This window comes from Emydura macquarii, unplaced genomic scaffold, assembly GCF_026122565.2.
Source record: "Emydura macquarii macquarii isolate MOO-44397 ecotype Brisbane River unplaced genomic scaffold, CSIRO-AGI_Emac_v2 contig_1253, whole genome shotgun sequence".
NCBI classification, from domain to species: Eukaryota; Metazoa; Chordata; order Testudines; family Chelidae; genus Emydura; species Emydura macquarii.
The window spans coordinates 6,426,175-6,454,111 of NW_027131390.1; the positions used below are offsets into that span (position 1 = coordinate 6,426,175).

The window sequence follows — 27,937 nt, forward strand, 5'->3', positions numbered from 1 at the left end:
CCCAGAGCGTGGGCTCCATCCCAAGCCCGGAAATCTACGCAGCCATGAAACAGCCCCGTGACCCGAGCCCCAGGAGCCTGAGTTGGCTGGCAGGAGACAGCCATGGGCATCTTGTGGCTGCGTAGGCATCCCCTGAGAGCTGACACAAGACATCAGATCACATGCGCACCTGGTGTCAGCAGCTCCATTTAACATCATCCACTTACTGCATCACATTCACATCTCCATGTGCTGCCCTCACCATCACGCACTATTGCGCAACGGGACCGTTTATTAAAATCAACATACAATGGCTTGAAATGATGTGCTGTGAAACATGGAAACGGGAAGAAATGCGAAGGGCACTTGTTGGTATCACATTGATGGGTAACAATCGTTTACTTTCAGTGATCTGCAAAGGGGAAAAAAAATAATATGTCCTTTGGGGGTCTATGGGATTTTTTGGTGAGGACGGGGGATTCTAAACACCTTAGAAGTATCCAATGCGTCACATGTGGCCTTCCTGTAGAAATTGTTAAAAAGTTTCAGATGGGGGCTGGGAGTATTCTCCAGATATAGCTGACGGTGTGGGGATTTTGAATCTTCAAACAGAGACTTCTTCTTCCCCCTCCACTCCCCACACAACTAAGGCTAGAGAGTTAAACAGAGGTTAACAAAAGCTAATAGAAAGTTTTAAAATATGCTAAATAAAATCTCTTCCCCTATCACTCTCGTTTCACTTTCTTGGGGCTGTGATATTACACTCCTCAATAGTTGTCTAGTGGCTCAGAGAGTCTTCCAGCGTGGACAGTTTAATGAAAGAAAGAAGACACGGAGGGGAAACAACATGCTCTCAGGCCCTCTGTGTACATTAGAAAAGGAGATAAGGCTACAAACACGTGTCCTCCAGTCTCTTTGCATCACCTTTAAATATTACTCCGTAACAAGAGCAATCATAGTAGCTAATATTAAAGTAAATCAAACCAGCATTGCCCACGTTGTATTAAATGATGTGACAGGTTTTATTAGAATTTAAAACACATCCCAGCGATTTGCAAGTTTAACATTTGCTAAGCATGCGATCTGCATTGCAGCATTGTATATATTAATGCAACACGTTGGGAGAAGTACTCTCAGACTATACCATGCTTGGTAAATTAACCAGTGAACCGGGAGCAGACAATAATAGTCATCAAATGCGAATCTCCGAGGTTTGAGTCGATGCATCTTTAGTGTTTTGATCATTTGGGCCGAGGAAAGATGCACACAATTTGGGAGCTGTTAAAGTGGGGTTTAATAAGTCTCCTGTAAAACACAGCATGTATGCAAACAGCCCAGAGGATTAGACTCCACTCGCTTGGTTTAAAATTTGGTGCAGCCAGCCTGAATAATCAACCGTAGGAACAAAAGTTCTGAATCCCCTCAGTGCACTGCTTCATTAGGATCTCCTTACAAAAAAAGAAAATGGGACTCATCTGATCAGCCAGATTTTATGGCATCTGATTAGACCACCATTTTCTCAGCAGGCCCCCTTTCTTTAAACTGTTGACTATGGATGGCCTGCTGAATAGGATGAACTTTGGACCGCTAAATTGCAGCATTATGGTTATTTAGTGTAATTTATGAAAAAGAGAGAAGTCGTGATCACCTACTTCATGTTGCTAATGATATCTCCATTTATCAGAATAGGTATGAGTTTGGATCATCTATTATTTTCCCCCCAGAGTCATGGAATACTGTCCAATTAGAGACCAAAGGAAATTGTGTTTGCCTGTGGGGTTGTACAAATGATAAATTAAGATTTAATAGCCCTTACATAACCTTTATTACTGTTGACTATTCGCTGCCTTGCATTACATTCCACATCTTCCCAGTGTATTTATTTAAAAGTTTTCTTCACTCAGGGTTTTCTTCCTTGCAATTTACTAAATAACTTGAATTTGGCTTAGATGATAGCATTGTGGCACAAATGGATAATCAAAAACCCTCCTCATTAAAAACAAAAACAAAAAGACCAAAACAAAACCAAACCACACAGGTTGGGTTATATTATGGTGATTTAAATTAAGGCTCTTCCCCTCTCCCGCATGATGGGGAGGAAAAAAAATCAACAGGGGAGGATAGATTTCCAGGCATAGAAACTATTACTTGGTCGTTTTCCCTAATAATAAAACTACTAAGCATTGCTTATAATAGCAAAAATCCAGAGATTGCTGGTTGTTGCAAACTGGAGCTATAGTAGTTAGCAATGAACTACTTGCAAACTCCAGTTTTTGTAGCAGCTGCTACATGTCCTTGTATAGACAAAAAATCTAAGACCCCTTCAAGCCCCTGGCTAGAACTGCATTTTTGTAGCCAATTCGGAAACGGTCATCTTGGCCAGCAAGGGCTTGTTGATATGGGGAAGTTATTTCCAAACAAGGTAGGATGTGGATTTAAAGTATTATGGCTATTCTGGAATAGCTGTCCACGTGGACACGCCTATTATGGAATAAAAGTGACCACATGGGGATTTATTCTGGAATAGTTATTCTGATCAATTTCCACTGTAGCCAAACTTTCTGTAGCTTGGCTGGGAAATCACACAGCACATTTTCTGCCACCACAGCTGTGGTTTTTGCATCCACACCTAGCACTGTTTTGGGGAGTGCATTCAGGACAGCTATCTCACAGCCCTCCGGAGCAGTTGCCCACGCTCTGAGCTCTGCTGGTGTTTTATCATTACTCTACCCTTTTCTGGTGAGGATTATGGGATTTTTTTACACAGATGCCATTATACCCAGATCACAGCTCTGGTTTCATAGAGACCTTTCATCATGGCGGGCTGCTACGTCCTTTGGTTTCTGGATTTTGATTTCTGGAAACAAGCCAGGGCAGATATGGTGAAAGCACCCAGAAGATTATTCTCAAGTGTCACCCGAAAAAGGTGGATGAGGTGGATGCTTAGCCAGAGGTTGGCTTCAGACGAAGGATGATTTATTGATATGCAATGTTCGGAGCGTTGTTTCCAGTCATTTTTGAGTTAATGGGTGAGAAAAATAAGGTCTTAAAATACGGCCGGGGGGGGAGAGAAGAAGGTATTCCACCTGCTGTTCTCAGCCACCCACTCTCTTCATTCAGAAATGGCTGATGGGACTTTTCCTCAAAACTTTCTAAACAAATTTACCTGCTGGCTGAAACCAAGTGTGGAAAATTTCAGCCCCCCGAAGGAGAACTTTGAAAGAGTTACAAGCATTTGAGAATAGCGGATTATACTGAAAGCGCCTAACTGTATGGGGCAGGAACAGCTGGTTTGTATTTACCATGCCTAGCACGAGGGGTCCTGGCCCGTGACTGATCCTTGTAGACACTACAGCGATACAAATCATAACAGTGGTCATGGGGCTCAGACCACAGCTGAGGGAGGTCCCAGGCATGGCCCATACAACCCACTATACCAGCTCCATGCCACCAGAGATTTCCCACACTGGGGTGTTCTTTTTTTGCCCAGGCACTCCTGCTTTACTGCCAGGATCTGCCAAAGCTTTTACACAGCACAGACGAATCTAACTTCTCTCCCCTCACCACCCCCTTTCCCCATAGATTGGTTTCCTCTTTTTTTGGGCACAGAACTTGGCAAAAATCAAAACCACTACGAAATCCAGAAGAGCTGACAGGCATTATTTCAGTTGTGGAAGTTACAAAAGAAGAAGAGAAATTAACAAACTGGCCTGACCCTGTTTTATATTCTACTCTTGAAATGCACCAATTCCCTGGTCCTGTGTTTGTCTAGCCTTCATCGCACTCAGTCTGAAAGAAGATAAGTGTATCGAAGTGGTCCAAGCCATTTCTGTGATCTCAGAGAAGGAAGGCTGTGTCACCAGAGGGGGAAATTTGCTGCAGAAATATTCACACGAGGGCTGTGTCAATTTTGTCAAAGGTGAGGTATGATGAGGCTTTCTTGGGAAATTCCATGTTTTTTATAACAGCAACTCTGCCTAGTTCTTATATAGCCCTTTTCAGCAGTAGATCTCAAAGTCAGTCAGTATCATTATCCCCATTTTGGAGATGGGGAAACTGAGGCATGGAGAGGCGATGTGACAGCAGGCCTGTGGCAGAGCCGGGAATAGAATGCAGCTCTCCAGAGTCCCAGCACAGTGCTCTATCCAGTAGGCCACACTGCCTTTCACCCACATAGCTGTGCTTATGCTCTCTTGCTTGGATGAGAACTTTATGTGCCCTTCTCCTTGGGCTGTACGTCAGGACGTGATGCTCAAGCCGTTTCTCTGGGGACATGCTGAGGAGGTACAGAGGGTATAGCGTTACCCGTCTCCGGTGTCAGTCCCTGTAAGGGATACAGCCGTTCATCCAAGATCAACGTGGCAAATAACCGTGGTGCTTGTGCGACGCAGCCGTCTGTTATGCAAGTCAATGACGGAGCCTTTCAAGGGCTGTGTGCGGCTTTCTAAATGCCTTCCCCGTGCAGCATGCTCAGCAGTGAGACTGAGAAAGGAGGGAGCCAGAAGGTATTAGTTGAGCTGTCAGTGTACATGAGTGTCCACAGGTGTCATCAAGTGTAAAGAGGCAGGTGGCAGCCATTCGACATTGCTGTCTCAATTCTTACCATAAAGATGGCACTTGCAAAATGACGCCAGTCTCCTGACAGAAGCTCCCGTCGTTTGGCACCTGTGATCTCTAGCTAAATGGGCTTGACATAATTCAAGGCAAACTCCCAAGCAGGAAGAACACGTAGGCTGCCAGCAGATCTTCACAGCAAGGGAAAAAGCCTCAGCTCTGATTTTATAAGCTGCTGTCTTTACATGTTGGACACTAAATCTAAGCAACTCTCTGCATAAGTCTGGGTCTGCAGAATGGGAACAATGTCTTAAGAGCCTTTTGCTCCGAGACAATCCATGTTACTTATGGATTTTGAAAGATCAGGCTTCCACTCTAATAAAAATGTAGATGTCCAGCATTGTTAGAGAGCTCGTCTCTGCCTGTGAGTTGCCCAGGCAGCCGTACGCCTCTGAAATGATGCAGATTGCAAAGCCCAGGACGAAGCACCTGAGAGCCGGAGATAATCCATTCTCAGTCAAGGGGATCCTTTCAAAGATCAGAGTAAGCCAGAGTCTGACCACTGCTTGGGTAAAGCTTTCCTTCCATAACCAGAAAGCCATTTGCAACAGCTGCTGATCTCCCAAGCCGCCTAAATCTCACTCGTTTCAGGAACTTCTGCAGGGGTAAGAGAGCCAGAGACTCCATGAAGTTCGCTAGGGACTTCACATCCCAGATTAATAGATGAGCATCGCACTCAGTTCAGATACTACAGCAATGGGAGTCAGTACAAAACCCTACAAAGAGAGACAGACACTCTGCTAAGCAGCTACCCCTGCAGTAAGGAATGGCAACCAGCACCATGCAAAAGAGAGAAGAGGGAAAAATTCGGCCAAGATGCAGTCCCCTAATCTTGCATCAAAAACCAGCATGTAAAGACCTGCATGTAAAGTCCACACCTGTGAGATAGGGCCTTGATTTTTAAAGGTGACCTGGAAAAAGGGGGAAGAGGGAGGGAAAATTGAATTGGGACCTTTTCACTTCATTTAAAGAGCCTGAAATGGCTTGGTTCTGTTTACTGATTGAATTTCTAATCCCTCTCTTCTGCAAATGACTCTATGGAGGACTAGAGGACTCTGAGTAGGAGTTCTCTCAGCCCTCCTTTGAAGAGGTAGATATACAAATCTTTACCAAAGATAATTTTTCTCCCACATGTTCGACCAGTGGGTAAATTAAGCAGGTGTTTAAAAAAGAAATGTAAGTACTCCAACTAAAGATCGGTTCCCTTTTCAATTGCTCAGGTTTCAGTCTGTTGGAATGTCATAACTCCAGTCCTCCAGCACAACAGGGGAGCCACGAATTAATATTTCTAAGGTTAAAAAGAAGCAGAAAGAAAAACCTCTTTTTCAAAAGAAAAAACAAGGGACTTTTCTGGCATCCTGCATGACATAAGAATGAAAAAAATCACAGGGCGCAGACTCAGTTTTCCCACCCTTTACCATAGCACCCCAAACCCTGCACAGAGTAAACTGTCTGACACGTTGTCCCTAGCAGAATCTGAAGCCAGGGCCTTAGGAAACGTACACCTTTTACACCTGGCAGCAGGGCTCATTGCTGTGCGCTCTGGGCGGAGCTGGCAGGCCAAGTAAGTAATGCAGCGTCTACACAGACACTGTGTAGCCCTATCTACGTTGACCCAAGTGCTGTGCCTCTCCTGGAGGGGGAGTCATTAGGTTGGCATAGTGGGGGATGTACATCAGGGGGAGCAATGCTGCAGTGTAGACGTGGCCTTAGACCTTTACCCGGTCTCTTTTGGCACCAAATAATTTTACACTCATTCTTCTTTGAAAGCAGAGGGGTTCTCACGCTTTTTTTGGCTGTGACCCCCTTTGAAAATATTTCAGGATGTGATGACCGACCGTCCCAAAAAGTAATGATCCCATGCCATGCCCCCCTCCCCCCTCATATCATGCCACCCTTACTTCTGCACTGCTGCTGGGAGTGGCACTGCTTTCGGAGCACCTGGCCAGACGCCGCTGTTCTCTGGCCACCCAGCTCTGAAGGGCTCTGGCTGTCAGCCGTGCATGGGACTGACCGCCACAGCCCTGGCATGGGCTGATAGCTCACGACCCCCCCCCCATAACATCACGACCCCTTGAGGTGTCCCAACCCCCAGTTTGAGAACCCCGGAATTCTGATAGGAGTTAGTTACTCAAATCAACTTTTTCCACCACTAAGATCATTCAACAAAATGTATTTTAAAAAAAAATTAGAAGCCGGTGAAGGGGAGATAGTTTCTGCTCTTTTGCATTGATGCAATTGATTTTGCCTATTATTTATAAACACGTCATCATTTGGGAATGAAGGACTTGACAAATGTATAAAAGGGAAGGCTCTGTTGGATGCTATGCAAACAATAATTTGGCTGTGTTTTCATCACTTACGTTCTTTAACAATTAAATGCAAGGCTGCTTCTGGAACCTCATGCTATCCCTTGCAGGCAACGGGAGTTTGGGGTGTCAAAGCAATACAGGCCAGAGCCTTTGACATCATGATCAGAAACATTTAGGGGTAACTAGCCAGGGTGGGGGTTCACTGCCTCTTTTTCTGAGACAGTTTACACTTGCTGTGTTGAAGTGTGAAGGATAAATAGGCATGAAAATGACATTTGAATAATCTAGATTGGGGGGGAAAAAAAACTGTTTAGAGGTATTCTACAGAGAAAATGCAAAAAGCATGGTTCTACTTAGTAATGTCTAGATGGCAGCAGGGTTACTTGTTTGCGTTTACACAAGACTAGCAGCAGTCTGGGACGCCAATCTGAGGTTCAAAGCAATTACTTTATTTCCTTAAAAAAAAATCAGCAACCATCACCACCATGAAGTAGAACACAAAGCTCAAATGTGCAGCGTGCAGACTCCCAGTCGGTCAGGCCGTATTTACAAGTTACCCAGCACAAATAGGGGTATTACAAATTATTTAACGGGCATTACTCTAATAGAAAATAGCTTTTGTGGACATGCACAGATGACAAAGAACTGAAGTGGCGGATGGGAAATTTCTTAAAATAAAACTGGAAGTCTCTTCCTTATATATCAGTAAAGACTGACCACGAAGAGCAGATTACTAAGGAAAATAAGGGTCCAATCAAAAAAAAAAAAAAAAGATTTATGAGCAGTAGTAAATATTTACATTACAATACCACCCAAAGATCCCATCTGGGAACTACTCGTATGAGTAACATTTACTCACATGAGTAAAGTTACATGATAAAGCCCTACATACCTACTTGAACTAAGAACACAAGCAGCAATTTTGTCAGCAAATTCTTGTGGCTATTTGTTTCAAAGTTATGAAATGTAAAAAAATCAAAAGGTTTCAGTTACTTTGGAAACAACAACTTATCTTGTCTCCCAAGTATATATTATTTGCTAGGACCTGTAAAGACTTTCTATACAAAAACAATTATTTTTTTTTTTAAAGCATGGTTTTTAAAACCTTTCAAAGACAAAGACGGATCCTAGACAACAATGTCTTTTTCTGGAGTTTTTCCTTCTATGGAAAAAGCACAATGTTGGATTCTGACAAATATTGCACCTTTATTCCATGCATCAAATCAGTTTCTAAAAGTCTGAACTGACAGCATGTCTGGTCACATGATTCCAGTCGACCCATTTGGCCAACGGTGACGCTTTAGGACAAAATTATGAAAAAAATGACAAATTAACAATGGCAACTAATCAATAAGTGACACACTATGGAACCCATGAACCTGATAATGTAACCTCACATTTTTCCGGTTTCATCCAAATAAATTAGTAGAGTTAAACATTTGCAGGTCACAGTACCATTTATTTCCACGGATATATATTCCCTCCCCCCACTGCAGATATAAGCCTGTCTGGAATCATATAGATTATAACTCTAAAAATAATCAGTTACTTTATATTTTAAGAATTTAATTTCTCATACCTAACAGCTTTTAATAAGTAGACAATGATAAGTGGTTGCTATCAGATTAATGCAATGCAATGTTCTTCAGATAAAATTACCACATATAATACTATCAAAACTACCATAGATAATGGCAGGGGATTTTTTGGTTTGGTGTTGTTTTCACTAAGTTAACACCAACAAATTACAAAAAATATCATATTGAAAAGAACACTTGCGGTATTTCCACACTTAACTAGTCTGCCTTCAAATAAATTCACCTTCATTTCAGATTTTTGCTATATTAAAGTGTTAGGATAATGATATTGTTCAGTACAAAGCAATTTACTTTCACTCTTACTCCTATTTTCGAGCTGAAAATTCTCACGTTTGTGGTTTGTGCAAAAGTGAATTTGATTTCATTTTTCAAGTCTGAAGAAAACCTGTTCTGCCATTTTGAAACTCTCAGAGGTTGAAAAAACGATGGGAATTGCAAGCTAAGAAATTGTTCCACAGCTTTCCCCGTTCACTGCCCTGCCCCTATATTCTGATAATTCAGCGGCAATCTGGATTGAAAGACAGCAAATTTGGCATGTCCATAGTCCATACTGAGTAACACATACTTAACTAATGGGCTAATCTGCCAAGCACTGAGCACCCCCAGCTCTCAGAGGGTTTTCAGCAGCTTGTAGAATTGGGCCCTAAACCAGACCAAAGAAAAAGTTAAACGTAGTTTGCAAGGAATGCAAATAGCCTCCTGAAAGCATACAGTATACTGATGTAAGCATGCACAGCAGGCAGAAGATAATAGAGCATTTTTAAAACTATGAAATGCACTTTTAAAGATTGACTTACTCAGTCACTTCCACGAGGTAGCGGTTCCATCAAAGAATGCATTCTTGACTGTCGCAGCTATTATGAGCCGGAGAGCAAAACTTGGGAGGGATCTGGAAAAAAGATTGTTGAAAGGGTCATTTAAAATCGGTCTCCTGCTACCTGCTTCTCCAGGTCTGGCTGTTTGGAGGCTGTAAAATTCCGTTTGTTTCACACATGGTGCATTATACAAAGGCAGAACCCTCCTTGTGTGATTCTTCTCCATCCCTGTTAATCTGAACTTGGTTCAGGCCCTCTGAGGTGCATCAATCACATTGAAAACTCTTTTTGCAAGCCTCGCTTGTTCAAATCAAGTTTTCTTCGTGTCCCCAGCTCCATTCTAGTTTAAGAGGGTATAGCTGCAGCGTCAATTTACTCTCAGGGGCTATCATGCAACCAGTCACACCACTCCACTGTACCCACTCAGAATGGCGGTGCAGATATGACAAAAATACACTGCCCCCCCTGTAAAGAATAGCCTGTATGGAAAGATGATGGTCTCTACGCCTTGAGCCTTAATAGTGCTTTCTTAGCTGGTAACTTTTGGTAGGGTTTGGAACCAAGAATTCTCTTGCTGGCGAAATTGTCCATGGAGCGCCATGAATTCCATCTGCACTGATTAGAGGCTTGACGCGAGTTTGTTGAAGTGCTATGCATAATTTTTTATTTCTATTTTTGTAAGATCCTTTGGTGGATTTACTTGGCAAAGTAGAGAGCACCATTTTTTCCTGAATGCCAGCCAGCCTCGTGCTGGCATTGACACTTTGCTTTGTGACTACAGAGCCCCCTGTCTTACACAAGTGTGAGGAAAGGGGAGTAAGGACCCAGCTTCAGAGGCAGGGGAGGAATTTCTAGCAAAGCAACACACAGTTTGTTCAGACATGTAAGCAGGTAAATTTGGGTTGGTCCTGCTTTGAGCCGGGGGTTGGACTAGATGGCCTCCTGAGGTCCCTTCCAACCCTAATCTTCTATGACTGAAAATCTCAGCATTGAGGCTTTTCATAGATTCCAGGGTCAGAAGGGACCATTGTGATCATCAGGTCTGATCTCCTGCACAACACAGGTCATACAGCTTCCTCCAATTAATTCCTAGATAATAGCCTTTAGGAAAAAAAAAACATCTGATCTTAATTCAAAAATCGCCAGTGATGGAGAATCCATCCATCATTTACCAACAACTGGTAAATTGTGCCAGTGGTTAATTACCACACTCATAAATTTATACTTTATTTCCAGTCTGAATTAGTCTAGTTTCAACTTCCAGCCATTGGATCATATTAGACCTTTCTCTGCTAGATAGAAGAGCCCTTTATTAAATATTTGTTCCCTATATAGATACTGATAGATTGTAATCAAGTCACCCCTTCATTTTCTGTGCTAAGCTAAATAGACCGAGCTCCTTGAGTCTATCACTATAAGGCAGGTTGTCTAATTCTTTAATCATTCTTATGGCTCTTTTCTGAACCCTGTCCAATTTATCAACAGCCTTCTTGAATTGTGGGCACCAGAATAGACAAATGATTGCAGCAGTGGTCCCACCAGTGCCAAATATAGGGGTAAAATAACCTCTCTACTCCTATTTGAGATTACCCTGTTGATGCATTCCAATCACATTAGCTCTTTTGGCCAGTGTCACACAGGAGATCACGTTTAGCTGACTATCTTTCATGACCCCAAGATCTTTTTCAGTCACTGCTTCCCAGGATGGAATCCCTCCGTTCTTTGTTCCTAAACCTATCTATTTACATTTAGCCATACGAAAAACTTACGTTGTGTGCTTGCACCCAGTTCACCAAGGGATCCAGATCGTTTTGTCTCAGTGACCTGTCCTCTTCGTTATTTATCACTCCCCCAATTTGTATGTCATCTGCAAACTTTATCAGTGATGATTTTATGTTTTCTTCCAGGTCATTGATAAAAATGTTAAACAGCATAAGGCCAAGAACCGATGCCTGCGGGACCCCACTGGAAACATCCACTCGATGATAATTCCCTATTTACAGACACATTTTGAGACCTATCAGTGAGACAGTTTTTAAACCCATTTAATGCATGACAGATTAATTTTATGTCGTTTTAGTTTGTTAATCACAATGTCATGCAGTACCAAGTCAAATGCCTTACTGAAGTCTAAGAATATTACGTCCACACTATTACCTTTATCAACCGAACTTGTAATCTCATCAAAAAAGTTATCAAGTTACTTTGACAGAATCTATTTTCCATAAACCTATGCTGATTGGCCTCATTGCATTACTCTCTAATTCTTTATTAAGCGACATCTGTGTCAACCACTCCATCATACTAACCTCCCTTCTGCTGATAAGCTATTAATGTATTCATTAAGAGTTGTATGTATTGAGACCTGATCCAGAATTCAGCAGAGGTTTCATAGGCAGAGACACAGACTCAACATATATATTTGTAAACGCTAGATGCCAGATTTTTAAAGACATATAAGCACCAAAAAATGCAGATAGGCAGCTGGTGGGATTTTCAAAAGTGTCCAGGTGCCTAAAAAAATCTGGCCTTTAGAGGCCAGGACTGATTATGTGTATGTGCAGCACCCTGCACAATGGGGCCTACCTGGGGTCTCTGACTGCTATCACAACACTAGCTGTTAGGGCTGGGCAGGAAACATTTTTCCTGTTCTTCAAAAATTTTCAAGATTAAATTAATTTTCACTGTCGGGCATTGGGACGAACCAGAGACCTGTCAAAATGTTTTGGGGTTTGTTTGTTTTTTGCAGAAAACAAGGAAGATACAGCCAGCTGCCTCAGAATAGCCTGGTCACTAGAGCCCTCTCAGAGGACAGGGAAGACCCAGGTTCAAGTCCCGGCTCTGTTGCAAAGAGCTGTAAGCTTCAGGCAACCTTCCACAATCCTTGAGACCCACAGAAACCAGGTCATGATTTTTAAAAAAAACAAACCCACAATGGAAACAGCAGGTTTAAACTATAGGCCCCCTTTCACTTTCCTTCCCCGGATAGGCAACCAGTGGGAATGAAGCGTGCTCAGAGAAGAGGAGCCATGGAAACAGGGACCTCCCCGGGGAAGGAAGAGGGAAAGCGACACAGCCACACAACGCCAGTGTCCAAGTCACTCTTGAACGTCATCACTGCCTGCAGCCTCGTGAGGATCTCAGAGCGGTTGTGGAGCGGGGAGGGGAGAGCCCAATCTGAATGGGGGGCAAAGTGTGGCTGGGAGAGACAAGGAGAAAATTGGGGTGGGAGGAACTTGGCTTCAGAGACTTCAGGGCGGGGAAACGGAGAGCTGTAAAGGGGCTGTAAGGGGAGAGACAGCAAAGAGAAGAGCTTTACAGTGGGTGGGAGAGAGCCTTTCAAGACAGGAAGCACGTCAGGCTAGAAACCAGCCAAGGAAACCCTGGGAGTGACAAAGCCCGAATAGCACCATCGCACAGCCTCACTCACTGCTTGGCTAACTCACCTCTTGTCCTCTCTGACGCATGCATTGCTCAGCAGTCAGCACCCACTTGACTCCCCACCCCCCCCCCCAGGAGCAGCAGGCCATGCAGTCATTAGCTAGATCCCCCAAGGAGCAAACTTGCACATCTGCATTAACAGCTTCCTGCCACCGCAAACAGGGGGCAGCCTGAGTGTAGAAGAACCATGTGGTGGAATCTGCTGGCATGGAAACAATTGGAGGCCAGGTACCTGGTATCTCGGCCTCTCAGAATTTTATTCATGAGTCTAGCGCTTAAGGGTACTTTTATTTTTCATTAAAGCAGCAGGTCCTAGCGTCAACGGATTACAAATCTCAGATTGTTGTTAAAGTACATTTGGCTTGGCGGGCTCGTTCTTGCTCCAGGTCTCACTGATCAGCATAGGTGAGATCAGAAGGAAGTTTTCCCACAGCTGAGATTGGTAGGAACCTTGGGGGGGTTTCACCTTCCTCTGCAGCAGATGGATGCAGGTCACGTGCCAGGATAACCGGGGTCTCTCTCACTCAATCATTTCAGGCCTCAGCTTCTGAGTGCACGTTGGTCCCTCCTCTTCTCAACCTGTGGTACACAACACACTAGACTCCTGGGTGCTGTGATATTTTGGTCTAATTGCAGTTGCCGGGTTTAGTGTGCAGGTGGTCTGGGATATGCAGGACAGCAGACTGGATGATCAGGTGGTCAAGCGCTAGCTTTGAGTTCTAGGACACGTCTCCCCCTCTGCGCTGTAAAGAAAAGCTCGGAGGTAGGGACTAAAGTGAGTGCACTCTAAATGCTCAGAAGCCAGAAAGACTTGCTAAAGAGAGCAGGAATTTTAAACATCTCATGATGGTAGAGCTCTTGAGATTGGCAACACAGAATGAACCTGAGACTGGGAGATACTTCAAGCAGGGACCTTCTTAAACCGTCCCTACTCTGCAAACTCTAGTGTGCCTGCTTCACGTTAGTGCCGGGTGTCACCCCAATGGCACTGGCCCCGTAAGGCAGTAGGAAATGGCAGAGGCCATAAATAATTCCCGTTGCAGGTTATCCTGACACAACCGGCCAAAATACACAAACAGTCTCATTATAATAAAGCCATTCCAGGGCATGAAGCTGACTTTTACCTCCTTCCTTGGAATGCAAGTGCATTGGGGCAGGACTGTCTTTTCACTCTGTCCATCCCAGAACAGCACCCCAATCCCGGAGGGCTCCAGGCACCGCTGAAGTACAAACACCAAATCAATACAAATTATATTAATAACAGAGCACTCGGGTGCCCGGCCAGCAGGTTAGCACGCATTTCTGGTACTCTGCTTCACAGCACCCAACACACACCATAGTCACCTCAAATTTAAGTGCCTTTTTAAAAATCTATTGGGTGACTTTCACTTCTTACCCATCAGGAGCTAGATTTGCCCTGGGAAACAGCTGCTGTTGCTCAGAGAAACAATGACCTGCACTTGCTGAATTACCAATGCCAAGGCTACATCTGATTCAGTAGAACTTATTCTTGTGCTGCAGCTAGATATATGCAGGTGGATGCATTGTACCGAGCCAGTTGCAGGAGCAAGACCTCAATGTGTATTAGCTGGGGACAGAAGTTGGCCTTTTATTTCTGTGAGATCTTCCTTCAGGGTTTTAATCTTTCCCAAATACCCATATTCAGACAGACCAACTTTTTAAAACTCCTAGCCTAAAACAGCTATAATATACAAAGCCAGCAAAAAAAACCCAACAACTGAAAAGAATCACAGACCCTGAGCTCTTAGAATATTTTTCTTAACAAATATTTTTACTGTTTTCTAAAAAAATCTAAACTTTTTATTTGCTTAAAAATATCTCTAGTCATCTCTATTGAGCATATACCTTCCTAGTGTCTGCTCCCCTACCATACCCAGCCTTGCAGAAAACTGTCTCCAAGCAAACATTCACAGCTATCAGAGGTGTGAATTATATGCCTCACCCTATTCCTTACAATGAAATGTGTCCCTATCACTGCCCATCAGCTTAATGAAGAGTTAAATTCAAAATCTAATTGGGAGCTAAAAGTGCTAATGTTATTAAGCTGTCTAAGCAGCAAGCACACCCACATAGGGGCAAAGTACTTGCTAAAAACAATGGGCTAGATCCTCAACGGCTGTGAACTGAAGTCAATGAGTTATGATGGCTTATGCCTGCTGAGGGTCTGACTCAGGTTTCTGGGTTTCCCTCCCAGTTTTTCCAGATTTAGGCTGTCTGTTACTTGATTGATCCTTGAATGTTTACTGTGTGAATCACAGGACTAAGGTTTTTCCTATCACTATTAGGCCACTGACTATTTCATATTCATTGTGCACAGTGTATTTGCCAATCCTTTTCACTGTCTGTCTAGTTTAAAGCAGGGGTTCTCAACCTTTCCAGACCCTTTCAGGCGGCTGATTTGTCTTGCGTTCCCCAAGTTTCACCTCACTTAAAAATGACTTGCTTACAAAATCAGCCATACAAATACAAAAGTGTCACAGCACACTATTACTGAAAAATGGCTCACTTTCTCATTATTACCATATAATTACAAAATAAATATCCCCCCTCTCCACCCCAGGTTGAGAAACACTGATATAGCATATAGAGCAGTTATAAACAAGTCACTGTCTATACGAAATTTTAGTTTGTACTGACTTCACTAGTGCTTTTCATGTAGCCTGTTGTAAAACTAGGCAAATATCTAGATGAGTTGATGTACCCTCTGGAAGACCTCTGTGTATTCCCAGGGGTACATGTACCCCTGACGGAGAACCAATGGTTTAAAAAAGTCTGCAAGGATGGGGTTTCCATCTCTTCTCCTGCTCAGTGTAGACTTTGATTTTGCAACTGGATCCGTGTGGATGGGCCCATGAGCACAGAAGTTTTCCTGATATTTAACCGATGTCCTCCTTTGTACCATGTTAAATCCTTCCTTTTCCTCCTCAAGTGTTTACACCTTTTATATGAATCATATAGATGCATACAATTGTGACAGCTCACATTTAGGCCCTGACTGGACAGCTGAATCTCTGTGAAGAGATTACTCACACAACGGCTGGTTGAAGCCATTTCTAACTGGATTAGATGCACTCGTGTAATTTTATCATTCAGATTTCAAGGTATTTAGGTTTAGTCAAAGTTAGGAGCCTAAATACCTTTGTGGATCTGGCCTTTGCCCAGTGTAGATAAAGTCAAAGTCTGTGGCAGCTGTAGGACCTTTTGTGGAGGTATTTGCAACCTCTTATGCTTTTTTAAAGAGATAGCAACAGCCCCATGATGAGACGTAGGCAAAGGCAGTATCCACAAACTAATCACACCTGCGAATTTGTTCCATGATATCGGGACTCAGATGAGCTGGGTTCTATTCCTGGATCTGCCACAGGCCTGCTGGGTGACCTTGGGCAGATCACTGCCCCTTGCCTCAGTTTCCCCATCTGACAGATAATGATGCTGGCCTCTGTTTGTAAAGCGCTTGGAGATCTATGGATGAAAAGCACCATGTAAAAGCCATTTGCAGTGTTCTTTTAGCTGTGCTGGTCCCAGGTTATCAGAGAGACAAGGTGGGGGAGATGATATCTTTAATTGGACCAACTTCTGTTGGGGAGAGAGACAAGATTTTGAGCTATTCAAGGCTCTTCTTCAAGCCTGGGATGTTGTGAGTACCTTTTCCAAATGGTACCTGATGAAGAGCTCTGTGTATAGTTTGCAAGGTTGTCTCTTTTATCAACAGAAGCTGATCCAATAAAAGTTTCCCTCACTCACCTCGTCTCTCTCATATAACAGATGGTATTATTAATACCAACCACTGCCTGGGGATAGGAAGAGAAATGCCTCCCTCCCAGGAATAGGGAGGAGGTTGGATCAGAGGAGTTAAATGGATGTTGTCTCCTAATCCTCAGGGTAGGAGAAATCACATAGGTTACTTCCTACCCCACCCATGGATGTAAGGAGAGAAGGAATTTAGCCCCCTCCCAGCAGCCAGTCTGTTGTGTATCTATTTCCACCCTTCGAGGGGTTCTAATTGTTAAGATCAAGTCAGTCACCCATAATCTTGAGCCTAGGAGACAAGATGGTTTTTGGGGCCTAGTAACAGGTTGATAGCACTTTTTCATCTCCAGGTCACAGGTTCAAATACGCCCCCAGGTTGGTAGTGACTGAAACATGCTGCCACCTGATGGTTCTTTGTTAACTGATTTGAAATGAGTATAGTAGTCTCCATCCACATTTCAGTTAGGGGCGTGGCTGTTTTACCAGAAGAGTTACATTGGTACAGCAGTTATACAAGTATAAAGGTGCCTCACAGCAGGATAGCTTACTTCACTGGTATACGCATGTTTACACCAATATAACTGTGTCCACGCTAGAAGGTTGCACTGCTTGAAATATACCGGTATAGCTAAAGTGGTACAACTCTGTGTGTAGACGAGGCCTTAGTAGATGAGTATCCACCTCTCAGAGATCTGTCATTTGCATTAGATAGGCCAAGGACCGAGTAGCCCAGGCAAGTAGCCAGTATTAGTGTTGCACCTGTCATCTGATAAAGCTGAGGATTTGTTTCCACAGCTACCAGCCCAGCACCATCCATGGTCATTACATTGACTTGAAAAGGGCAGTGCGGCCCAGTGACTAGGCCATAGAACTAGGAGACCTAAGTTCTGTTGCAAGATCTGCTGTTGGCCTGCTGGGTGACCCTAGGCAAGTCATTTTATCTCTCTGTGTAGGGGAAACGCCACTGAAAAGTGTTAAGTAAATGTTAGCTATTATTACCCAGTAACACAGCACAGCAATGCTGCCGGTATGCTAGTGATCAGTCCAGCTCACGGAGGTGGTTTTATTACGTCGATGGGATAGCTCTCTCCCGTCGGCGTAAAGCATCGTCACCAGACACTCTGCAGTGGTGCAGCTGCAGCGCTGTATGTGTAGATGTGCCCTGATATACTTTTGCAAATCCTGCTGAAGTCCCAGGAAGGATGCATGCATATCCGAGGGCAGGATCAGGCCCCAAGTGTTTACCTCATCTGACAAAAGCTGAGCTCATTGCATACGGGTAAGGCTTTTAAATTTGATTTATTACTCCGCATCACAAAGAGCCATTGCATACAATTAATATTTGTAAAATTAATTGCAATTATTCATCATTTAAACTGTCACAGCATAATAATGCATTTGTGTTATTCATTATGGACAGGTACGTCTGCATTATAGGATTTCAAACTCACTTTTCATGGGGGTGTCATTGCTCGAAGCAGATCAAAAGACTAGGGGGGGGGGGAAGGCAGCTGAGGCTGAATGTAAAGGTTTTTGTAAGCAGAATGGGTTTGACTTAGCTAACGGCATCCTTCCTCAATACCTTCCCTAACACTTGGGAATATGGGGTGTGTGTGATTGGTGTTTAATTACATTTGAGTTAACCAGGTGGTAGCTTGTTGTGTAACGAACTACAGGCCCTGATCCTGCAATCGGATAGGTCTCTCTTAAGTACCTACATGGTCTCCATTATCAGGGAATCCACGTACATCTAAATCTTTAATGTATTTATCCCCACAAGCCCCCTGTGGGGCAGGGCCGTGTTATCGCCCCCATTTTACAGATGGGAAACTGAGGCACAGAGACGTGAAGGGACAAATTTTAAAAGTGCTTAAGTACCTAAAGATGCAGATATGCACCTGGGGGGAGGGTTTCTAAAGCTCCTAGCGGCCTAACTACTTATGGGGATCTGGGCCTAGACCCTTCTGCCCTGCTTCTTGCCTAAATATCTTACGTGCCTGGCCTATGGCCACCCAGAAGTCTGCAGCAACGGAGAGAATTGAGGTCTCCCATCCTTCTTCGGCACAGACACTGAAGTTAATGGGACTCTTTACTGGTGCAAGGGCTACCTGCATGGGTTCAAACGCAATCCCAGGGTCTATGGGGCGATTTAGCAAACTCGATCCAGCGTCTGGGTTGAAGACGCACAATGCCCCAGCTCACATCCTTGGTGTTCTGCTTCGGCAGCTTTGCCCGAGCTGCTTCTGTATGGAGGTGGGATGAAGGATTCACTGACCAAGCTCCGCATCGTTTCCGTGACTAAACACTGACTGACAGCGTGTCTATCATCTTGCAGGATTTGGCTATGAGCCATTAGTCCATCCTGTCTGGCAAAATATGACAAAAACCCAGCCCGATGTTGGGGAAAGGGGAACCAACCTGACATAACTTCTCTCTCCTTCCCTCATGCTACAAGGAGCCCCTTTGGCCCTAGGGGCTCTGTGGGTTTATGGAAGGATGGTTAAGCAGAGAGGAACAGGGGTGGATGACTTATCATCCCCCAATGAATTTGCAAGGAAATTCCTGGGAGAGTTCAACCAAATTCTGCTCCATAGCCAAATCCTGCAAGATGACAGACGCGTTGGTCAATGGCTAGTCATGGAAAAGATGCAGAGGTTGCATCTTCCTTATGCCATGGAAGGGATGGGTGAGGTGCAGGAGCAGGTGTGAAACCTATGAGAGCCTGGATTTGCTACTACTGGGGAAGGGAGGCCTGAGGGAGAGCACAGAGAACCTGGCCATCCATGTGGATGGCCAGAGGTCCAGGGGATTTCCTATAACTTTAAAATTCCTCTTCCTTCGGAATGCTGCATCTTGGGGGAAGGGAGAGGAGGAAGCGAGGCCTAGTTGCTCCAGAACAGGGGAGCTGGGTTCTATTCCTAGCTTCGCCACAGACTTTCTGCTCAGCCTTGATCAAGTCATTTATATCAACATTTTAAACCTTGCGTGAGTAAACTTAGGCACCCAAATCCACAATCAGGCACCTAAATCGGTGGCCTAATCTTCACAAGTGCAGAGAACGCTCAGCAGCCACTGAAGGCGAGAGAAGTTGTGTGTGCTCTGCACATCTCAAAAAACAAGCTTCCTTGGCTAACACCTGCTCCACACACACACACACACACAACTGCACTGGTTCAACTAAAGTGTGATATAAAACTGATTTCGCTAAAATTGGTGCGACTTGTGCGCATAAAAAGCCCTATCTTTATACATCCAAGCTCGACCATCTTGGCCTTAGCCTCTATGAGTCTCAGTTTTCTTGTGTGTAAAAGGAGCATCATAACACTTATCTACAGTACCTCGCAGTGATGTTGCACAATCTGTCTATCTAATCTGACCTCCCATCACCGTAGTATCCGAGCACATGAAGTTCAGTTCACTAACGACCGCAAAGTGCTTGGAGATCTTCAGTTGGAATGCATTATAGTGGTCCAAAGAATTGATATGACTGCTGATGCTATCTTATATGCTTCTTCGGATGTACATAACGACTAGTCTCCTAATGGTTTTTTACTTTACTGCTAATGAGACAGAACTCTAATGTCCCTGAGTTAGCTCACTGGTACTTAGCCATCTACAAAGCCACCTACACTTAGCACATCCTTGGCCCGTGATTAGTGCACAAACTTTCTCTTTTAAACTTGGAAACTTTGAAAACTATTTTGTGTGGGGAAAAATTCCGTACTTACAACTTCCTTTATGGGCCAGCTTCATTCTGTGTCACTGAGCTGACCAGGAGACTTTGGGGAATCTAAAGAGAAATGTTAGAGAAAGACAGTGTTTACTATTTTTAAAAACCTTCCCGTTAGTTTAAGCCCTTTTACAAACCCCCAAGATAGATGGGCTGTACTCGCTGGTAGTTCGCACGGGTACAAAACCCCCTGCATAGACAGGGCCTTCGTTAGGGGGACCGTCAACTCATAGTGGGGAAGTGCATACAATTGACCTGTGCCGGTGAGCTAAACTCAGCATTGGGCTTACTCTGTTCCCACTGAAGTCAATAGTAAAGCTCCCATCATGGCCCAAAAGGGGCAACGTTAGGTCAGTGCTGGGTGCTTTTGAAAACTGCACTCTGTCGCTTTGCAGGAGGGTCTATGATCTGTTCGCTGCACATTTCGGTTCCAGAGGTAATGTCTGATGGTGTGAGCCAGCATTCAAAGGCAGCTGGTTCATGGCTGCAGCACTTAGGCTAGAACAGAACCAGTTAAAATAGAGTCCTGTTATAAGGGCTGGTCTCAATATTAGCAGCAAACAACCAGCCCCCCCCCCCCCCCCCAAACTGCAATTCACTGCCCAGTTTTTATTTCACCAGAACTACGTTCTTTGTGAATGCATTTGGTGCTAGTGTCGGTGCCAGATTGATAGCCCCAGGGCTTGTCTACATGGAGTTTTGGCACCAATTTAACTACATAGGTACCAAAAACTGATTTTACCAGCATAAGCACTTTTAACTGTGCTCACTCAGAAGATTGCACTGGTGTCACTAAATCAGTTTTACGTGATCTTTTTAGTTAAATTGCTGCCAACACTGATCGTAGACCAGTCTTGTATAGAGCTGGCACAGAGACACAATTCATGCTTCTCCTTCAGCCAGGTGGGATCTGGGGGGGAGGGGTGGAAATCACACTGGGCTTGCTCCTGCTCCTAAGGAAGTCAGTGACAAAACTTCCAGGCTTGGAGGTGCAGGATCAGACTTGGTGTTCAGAAAAACTGATCAGGTTTGTTTGTGGTGCACAGCACCATCATTCTGCAGCAGAAACGGTGGAATTTCTCCTCACAAATCTACCTGGACCAAAGTCATAATTTCCCCCCACAAAATCATAGAATCATAGAAGATGAGGGTTGGGAGAGACCTCAGGAGGTCATCTAGTCCAACCCCCCTGCTCAAAGCAGGACCAACCCCAACTAAACCATCCCAGCCAGGGCTTTGTCAAGCCGGGCCTTAAAAACCTCTAAGGATGGAGATTCCACCACCTCCTTAGGTAACCCATTGCAGTGCTTCACCACCGTCTTGGTGAAGAAGTTTTTCCTAACATCCAACCTAGACCTCCCCCACTGCAACTTGAGACCATTGCTCCTTGTTCTGTCATCTACCGCCACTGAGAACAGCCTAGCTTCATCCTCCCTGAAACCCCATTTCAGGTAGTTAAAGGCTGCTATCAAATCCCCCCTCATTTTTCTCTTATGCAAACTAAACAAGCCTAGTTCCCTCAGCCTCTCCTCATAAGTCTTGTGCTCCAGCCCCCTCATCATTTTTGTTGCCCTCCGCTGGACTCTTTCCAGTTTGTCCCCATTCTTTCTGTAGTGGGGGGCCTAAAACGGGACACAATACTCCAAATGAGGCCTCACCAGTGCTGAATAGAGGGGAATAATCACTTCCCTCGATCTGCTGGCAATGCTCCTACTAATGCAGCCCAATATGCCGTTAGCCTTCTTGGCAACAAGGGCACACTGTTGACTCATGTCCAGCTTCTTGTCCATTGTAACCCCGGGTTCTTTTCTGCAGAACTGCTGCCCAGCCAATCAGTCCCCAATCTGTAGCTGTGCATGGGATTCTTCCGTCCTAAGTGCAGGACTCTGCACTTGTCCTTGATGAACCTCATCAAATTTCTTTTGGCCCAATCCTCTAATTTGTCTAGGTCACTCTGTATCCTGTCCCTACCCTCCAGCGTATCTACCACTCCCCCCAGTTTAGTGTCATCTGCAAACTTGCTGAGGGTGCAATCCACCCCATCCTCCAGATCATTAATAAAGATGTTGAACAACACCAGCCCCAGCACCGACCCCTGGGTGCTGGGGCCAGTTTTGTTCAATGCTGCTCTTGCTATTGAAATTGTCTCTTTTGTTCCCCCCCCGCCCGGATCAATTTGCAATAACATCTCTTTGCACGCGCAAAGCGGACGTTGGTGGGTTTGCACAGCTCTGGTGTAAGAGGCTGCCATGATCCTGATACTATTTTCAACAATTCCACTATGGAAAACACATATACTGGTGCTTGGGAAACGGTGTCTGCGTGGTGGGAAAAATGCTGTGCTACATTCTGACCTCAGTCACACCTCTGTAAAAACCGGAGTTACCTCACACTCAGAACAGTGCGACTGAGATCAGAATCTTGTCCAGTATTGCTGGAAGTACCAACGCCAGCGTTAAACGGCTGGCTGCAACTGGCCAGTGGCTAGGTCAGAAGATCAGCAAGTTTCCAGTTCTGGCCTGTCTCTATATTTGAAGCCACATTTTGCATCCAGAAGCATATCACTTCAACTGGATTGCACGGATGCAAGCGAAAGGTAGAATTTGGACCACCCTGTTAAAATCATCAGTCCCACGTTTTCTGCTTCCCTTCCTGCCACTTTCCATCAGGGGCAGCGTTTCAGAAAAAGTCAGGGAGTGAGGGAGGAAGAACAGTTGTGTCAGCATACAGAGCATTATACAGAGCTATATCTTGCCAAGTCAGGGCTGGGTGGGGGTGGGGAATGGAGCATACAGGCCTATGAAAAGTCAGGTTAGGGGAGCAAACCAGGATTTGGTAGGGCAACTGCCCCCCTTGCCTCATAGCAAGTGACAACCCTGGCTTTCCGGCAGCACAGTAGCTGACCTCTCCCAGTCAATCTTTCCCAATCACATCACCACTCAGGACTCAGAACACAACTAGATAAGATAACAAGATAAGCGCCCAGCCCAGCATTCCTTCCACACCCAGAACGCCCAGCAACTGGGTGTGGAAGGCCCAAGAGACAGAGCCTTAACGCTTTAAACTGCCTGACAGGGTTGCTAAGTGATACTGTGACATCACTGAAAAGCCCTTTTGGCTGCTAAATCTTTCTGTATGGGCTCGTTGTGTTGGTTTTTGCTAGCCCACGTGGTGACTGGCCTGTAGTGTTGCACAAATAGCCGTACGACATCAGCTGACTTCAGGCGCTAGCCAGAACAGACGTGGAAAACAAATCTAGTGCCCTTCATTTAAAAAGGCCAGGTCTCTTATGCATTAAGCCCGCACTGTGCATTTTAAACACTTAAGAGTTATGCTGGATGCAAGCACAAAGGCACCTGCTACTATGATATTGTGTGTAACTGTATACGCGAGACAGACAGATTGTGAATGGTTGGAGGTTTGTTCATAAGGCACAGCATAAATCTATAGAATGTAACCAGTGCACTTCTGTAAGAATATGCTGTATGGTAGGGTCAAATAGAATGAAAGGGCTGAATAAATCCCATGGCCAATTACATGGTCACTGAATCATGAAAAGACAGAGCTCCTGGAATTTTGCAGCTGCTCGTGGATTCAAACAGATGCAGCACAGAAGCAACAAACCCAGTTACAAGTTGTTCCGCTACAGAACTGCAATAAAAGTTAGATACATTCCCAACAAATGGGCAGAAACAACATAGAGGTCTTGCTGATGAAATACAGACCGTGATTTTATTGCATTGTCTCTCCTTTTGTTCTGTTTGAAGAGTAGCACTTCATTTTTACATTTCACTGTTGCCAAGGGTAGAGAGAGGAAAATGTTCCGTTTGTTTTAATGAAATGCATGTTGTTCAAGGATATACGCTAAAAAGAGAGGCTTTTTTCAATGAGTTTAAGCCCAACATTTAAGTTCAGTGATTTGTTTTGTTTTGTATTTAAATTACAAGCACTGTCATGAATAGAAGCGCCTTTGGGATTAGAAACGAAATCAATAAAAAGTTAGTTTCTGTTACAAACCAGCCTATCCCCTGCAGAGTTGCAAACTCAAATGCCGAGAGCTCGTCAATGGAAGAGAGGATGGCAGCTTGTCCCTCCACTACCCACAGGTCCCCAAAGGGGATAAAAAATCTCCCACTGTGCACGCACCAGGGACCGCTGGAATATCGGCCCAGAGGATTCTGTGGCTTAATCATTCAAGCATTGTGCTTATTGTGGCTTTAAGGCAAAAATACAGGTGGCCTTAGTAAACTAGTTACTATATGGATTGATTTCTCTCCAGAGCAGTGTGGCATAGTGGCTAGCGCACCACGGTGGGCCTCAGGAGACCTGCGTTCTATTCCTAGCTCAGCCACTGGCTGCTGAGTGACCTTGAGCAAGACACACATGCCCTCTGTGCCTCAGTTTCCCCACCTCTGAAATTAGGCTAATGACACTGAGCTCCTATGTAAAGCGTTTTGAGATCTCTGGATGGAAAGCACTACACAAGATGATTATTATTATTCACTACAGTTCATCTACTCCAGTATGGCAATGCCTATGTTCCTCTGAAAAATGCAGAAACTCTTAATCAGTTCTGCTTTAAGCAAAGCAAAATAATTCTTTTACAAATGATTGTGTAGCTGTAGTGCAGACAAGGCCTGAGGCAGGGCAAGAGAACCAACAAGAAAAACTTATTGGAACCAAAAGTGAAACTGAACAGTCTATATTCAATGTCCAAGCTGAACTCACAGCCCTTAGATGTGGAAAACAGCCATCAGGTGCCAGTATATCGCTCTGCCAATATAGGAATATTCCCGACATATTCCAGTGCTTTGTCCAGTCCTGTTTTAAACAGCTGAAATGTGGGGACATTATCCTTGGAATAGCTTAAGGCTTCTCATTTTTATTTTCCTGATCTTCACCTGATATTCCCTTTCTCAATTCCATCCCACTGCTCCTGGTTACTGCCCAATGCATCATCCAAAACAATTTGTCTCTCATTTAGCGCATCCTTCAGCTATTTTGCAGACTTTCACTTTCCTCACTAGTTATCACTTTGGATCTGTCTACACCACAAACTTTTGCTGATGCACATCACAGCGGAATAAAGCTGCCACAGTTATCGCATACTTGGCTTCTGGCATTGGTGCGGCCCGTACTCACCAGGAGCGTCTGTTTCGATGCACAGCATGCTGCTCCATGGGTAGGTATCCCAGGGTGCAACCCACCATTATCCAGTGCACTGTCTTTTGGGACGTTTTGGCAATGCATGGTGGGAAAGGAACAAGTCGTGCAGAGGTGACTGGGACTGCAGGGTCAAGTCCGCCCCCCCACCCCTTGCAACTTTCTCCACCCCATAATGCCATCTCTAGCCCATCATTTTCAGGCCTATTTTGTAAATCCCACAAACCCACGCAGGACTCGTCACTGTCCTCCATCTCTGACAGAAGCATGGAGCCTGCACAGCTCTGCACTATCGCGCCGGTATTTGCAGAGCTGTAAGAAGAGTCTCGGGGAATATGACGATTTCCTGGTGGTCAGATTTCTGTGGAACACAGTGAGAACCAGTTCAAGATTGTGAGTGGTGTTCATGGAGCAGCTGCGAATGGTGGAGTTCTGGCTTCTGGTCCTGAGAAACGAGCACTGACAGGTGAGGTCACGTTGTAATGCAGGCTTCGGCTGACCAGCAAAGGCTGTGGAAATTGCAGATGCACAAGGCCACATTCCTGGATCTCCATGCAGAGCTCGCCACAGCCCTCCAGCTGCAGGGATGCCAGAAGGATCGCTGCACTGACAGTGGTGAAGGAAGTGACAATTGTACTGTGGAAGCCAGCAACAATGAATTGCTACTGGTTAGCGGGAAATCATTTTGGAGTTGGAAAATCCACTACAGGGACCATTGCCATGCAAGTGTGCAGGGTCATTAGTTGTCTCCTGCTACTCAGATGCTCAGCAATGTGCAAGACATACTAGATGGAATTGCAGCAACAGACAGCATGCATCTCCCTATTTTGGCACCAACCCACCTTGCCACAAAGTGAATCAACGGAAAGGGCTATTTTTGATGGTTATGCAAACACTGGTGGATCACCAGGGATGCTTCACCGACACCTGTGTTGACTGGACAGGGAAGGTGCATGATGCTCACATCTTCCAGAACGCTGGACTGTTCAGAAAGCTAGAAGCAGGAACTTTCCTGACCTGCAGATTACCATTGGTGATGATGAAATGCCAACAGGGATCATGGGGGACCAGTCTACCCCTTACTCAAGAAACTATCCACTGGCCACCTTGACAGTAACAAAGAAAGATTCAGCTACCAGCTGAGCAGGAATAGAATGATATTTGAATGTGCTTTTGGGTAGATGGAAGGGGTGCTTGCCGTATTTACTCACAAGATTGGATCTCAGGGAGAAAAATATCCCAATGGTTATAGCTGCTTGCTGTGTCCTGCATAATATCTGTTACCTATTGTGCCGGTATTTGCAGAGCTGTAAGAAGAGTCTCGGGGAATATGACGATTTCCTGGTGGTCAGATTTCTGTGGAACACAGTGAGAACCAGTTCAAGATTGTGAGTGGTGTTCATGGAGCAGCTGCGAATGGTGGAGTTCCGCTTCTGGTCCTGAGACACGAGCACTGACAGGTGAGGGGGAAAGGGGGAAAAGTTTCTGTAGGGGTGGAGGGCGGAGGTGGAGTGGCTGTCTGCGGAGTCTGAACAGTCACACAAAAGGGCTATCAAAAGAGCTCAACGCAGAGGTACACAGCTCAGGAAGGCTTTGAAAAGCACTTTAACAGCAAGCTGTGGTGAACCATGCTCTGCCTGGCCCTGTTGTCTGAGGGCCTCTTAGGAACTGTGTGGTGCTGGGTGCACATCAAGGAATATAACACTGACAACGCACCTATTCATTTTGTGGGGCTCGCTGTATATTTATGATTATTACTCCGTGTTTGTCACTGATCCAATGAGTTGGGTACAACAAGAAAGTGGGTGCTTTCACTACTGCAGCATACGTTGGGAATTAATATAGAGGACTTATTTTCCAAACAATACTTTCACTGAGTAACAAAACACACGACCAAAAAAATTCTGTGCAAGCAAATACACTGAACCCTTAATAAACGTATAGAACGGAGATTAAAGAAGGAGAAGGAAAAAAAACCATGCCTGATTTAGCTACACATACATCAACTGCGGCTCTCACAGGTCAGCGTACGTGAAACGAGTTTTGCTTTCCGTCCCCCGAGGTGGCGTGGTAGGGGTAGGATTGCGGCCCCTGATGCCATGCGGCATGTTGAAGGGGGTGTAGGGAGATGTAATTCTGGAGTACTCAATGGACTGCCAAGGGAGGCAAGCCTGGGATTGTTGAACTCGTAGGTCCAAAGGAGCCTGCCACCTCTGTGTTTGCTGCTGGAGAAGCTCCATTACGTCCTGGTGCAGCTCCCTCTCTTTTTTCTGCTGGGACTTTCTCCTGTCTGCTCTCGCTGAACATGTCATCCTGAATCCTCTTCTTTCCACCTGGCTCAGGCATTCCACTGGAGTGGAGGGGGGGGGGGGACACCCCTCGAGGCTGCAATAGCAGATGCAACACAGAGGCACCATTGTCAGAACATTCACCACGGAAAGGGAAAGTTAAGGCTCAGAACTCCCTTCCCTGGCTTATTGAGGCTTCTGCACGGGACCACTCACAGCTCCGGCC

At 44.9% G+C, this 27,937-nt stretch overlaps 1 long non-coding RNA gene across 3 annotated transcripts in view; it reads right to left on the bottom strand.

Annotated features, from left to right (window-relative positions):
• Positions 1-229: 229 nt before the first annotated feature.
• LOC137153887 (uncharacterized) overlaps positions 230-27,937 on the bottom strand; it is a 33,472-nt gene continuing 5,764 nt past the window's right edge. Inside the window, exons 2-5 of one of the 3 annotated variants that reach the window (XR_010919923.1) lie at positions 20,259-20,320; positions 13,884-13,979; positions 9,301-9,392; positions 230-391 (exon numbers count right to left, since the gene is read on the bottom strand). This is a non-coding gene — a long non-coding RNA (uncharacterized lncRNA). Of the gene's footprint in view, positions 392-9,300; positions 9,393-12,878; positions 13,339-13,883; positions 13,980-14,625; positions 14,673-20,258; positions 20,321-27,937 lie in introns of those variants that run through there. The other 2 variants (XR_010919925.1, XR_010919924.1) reach the window with 2 other exon arrangements.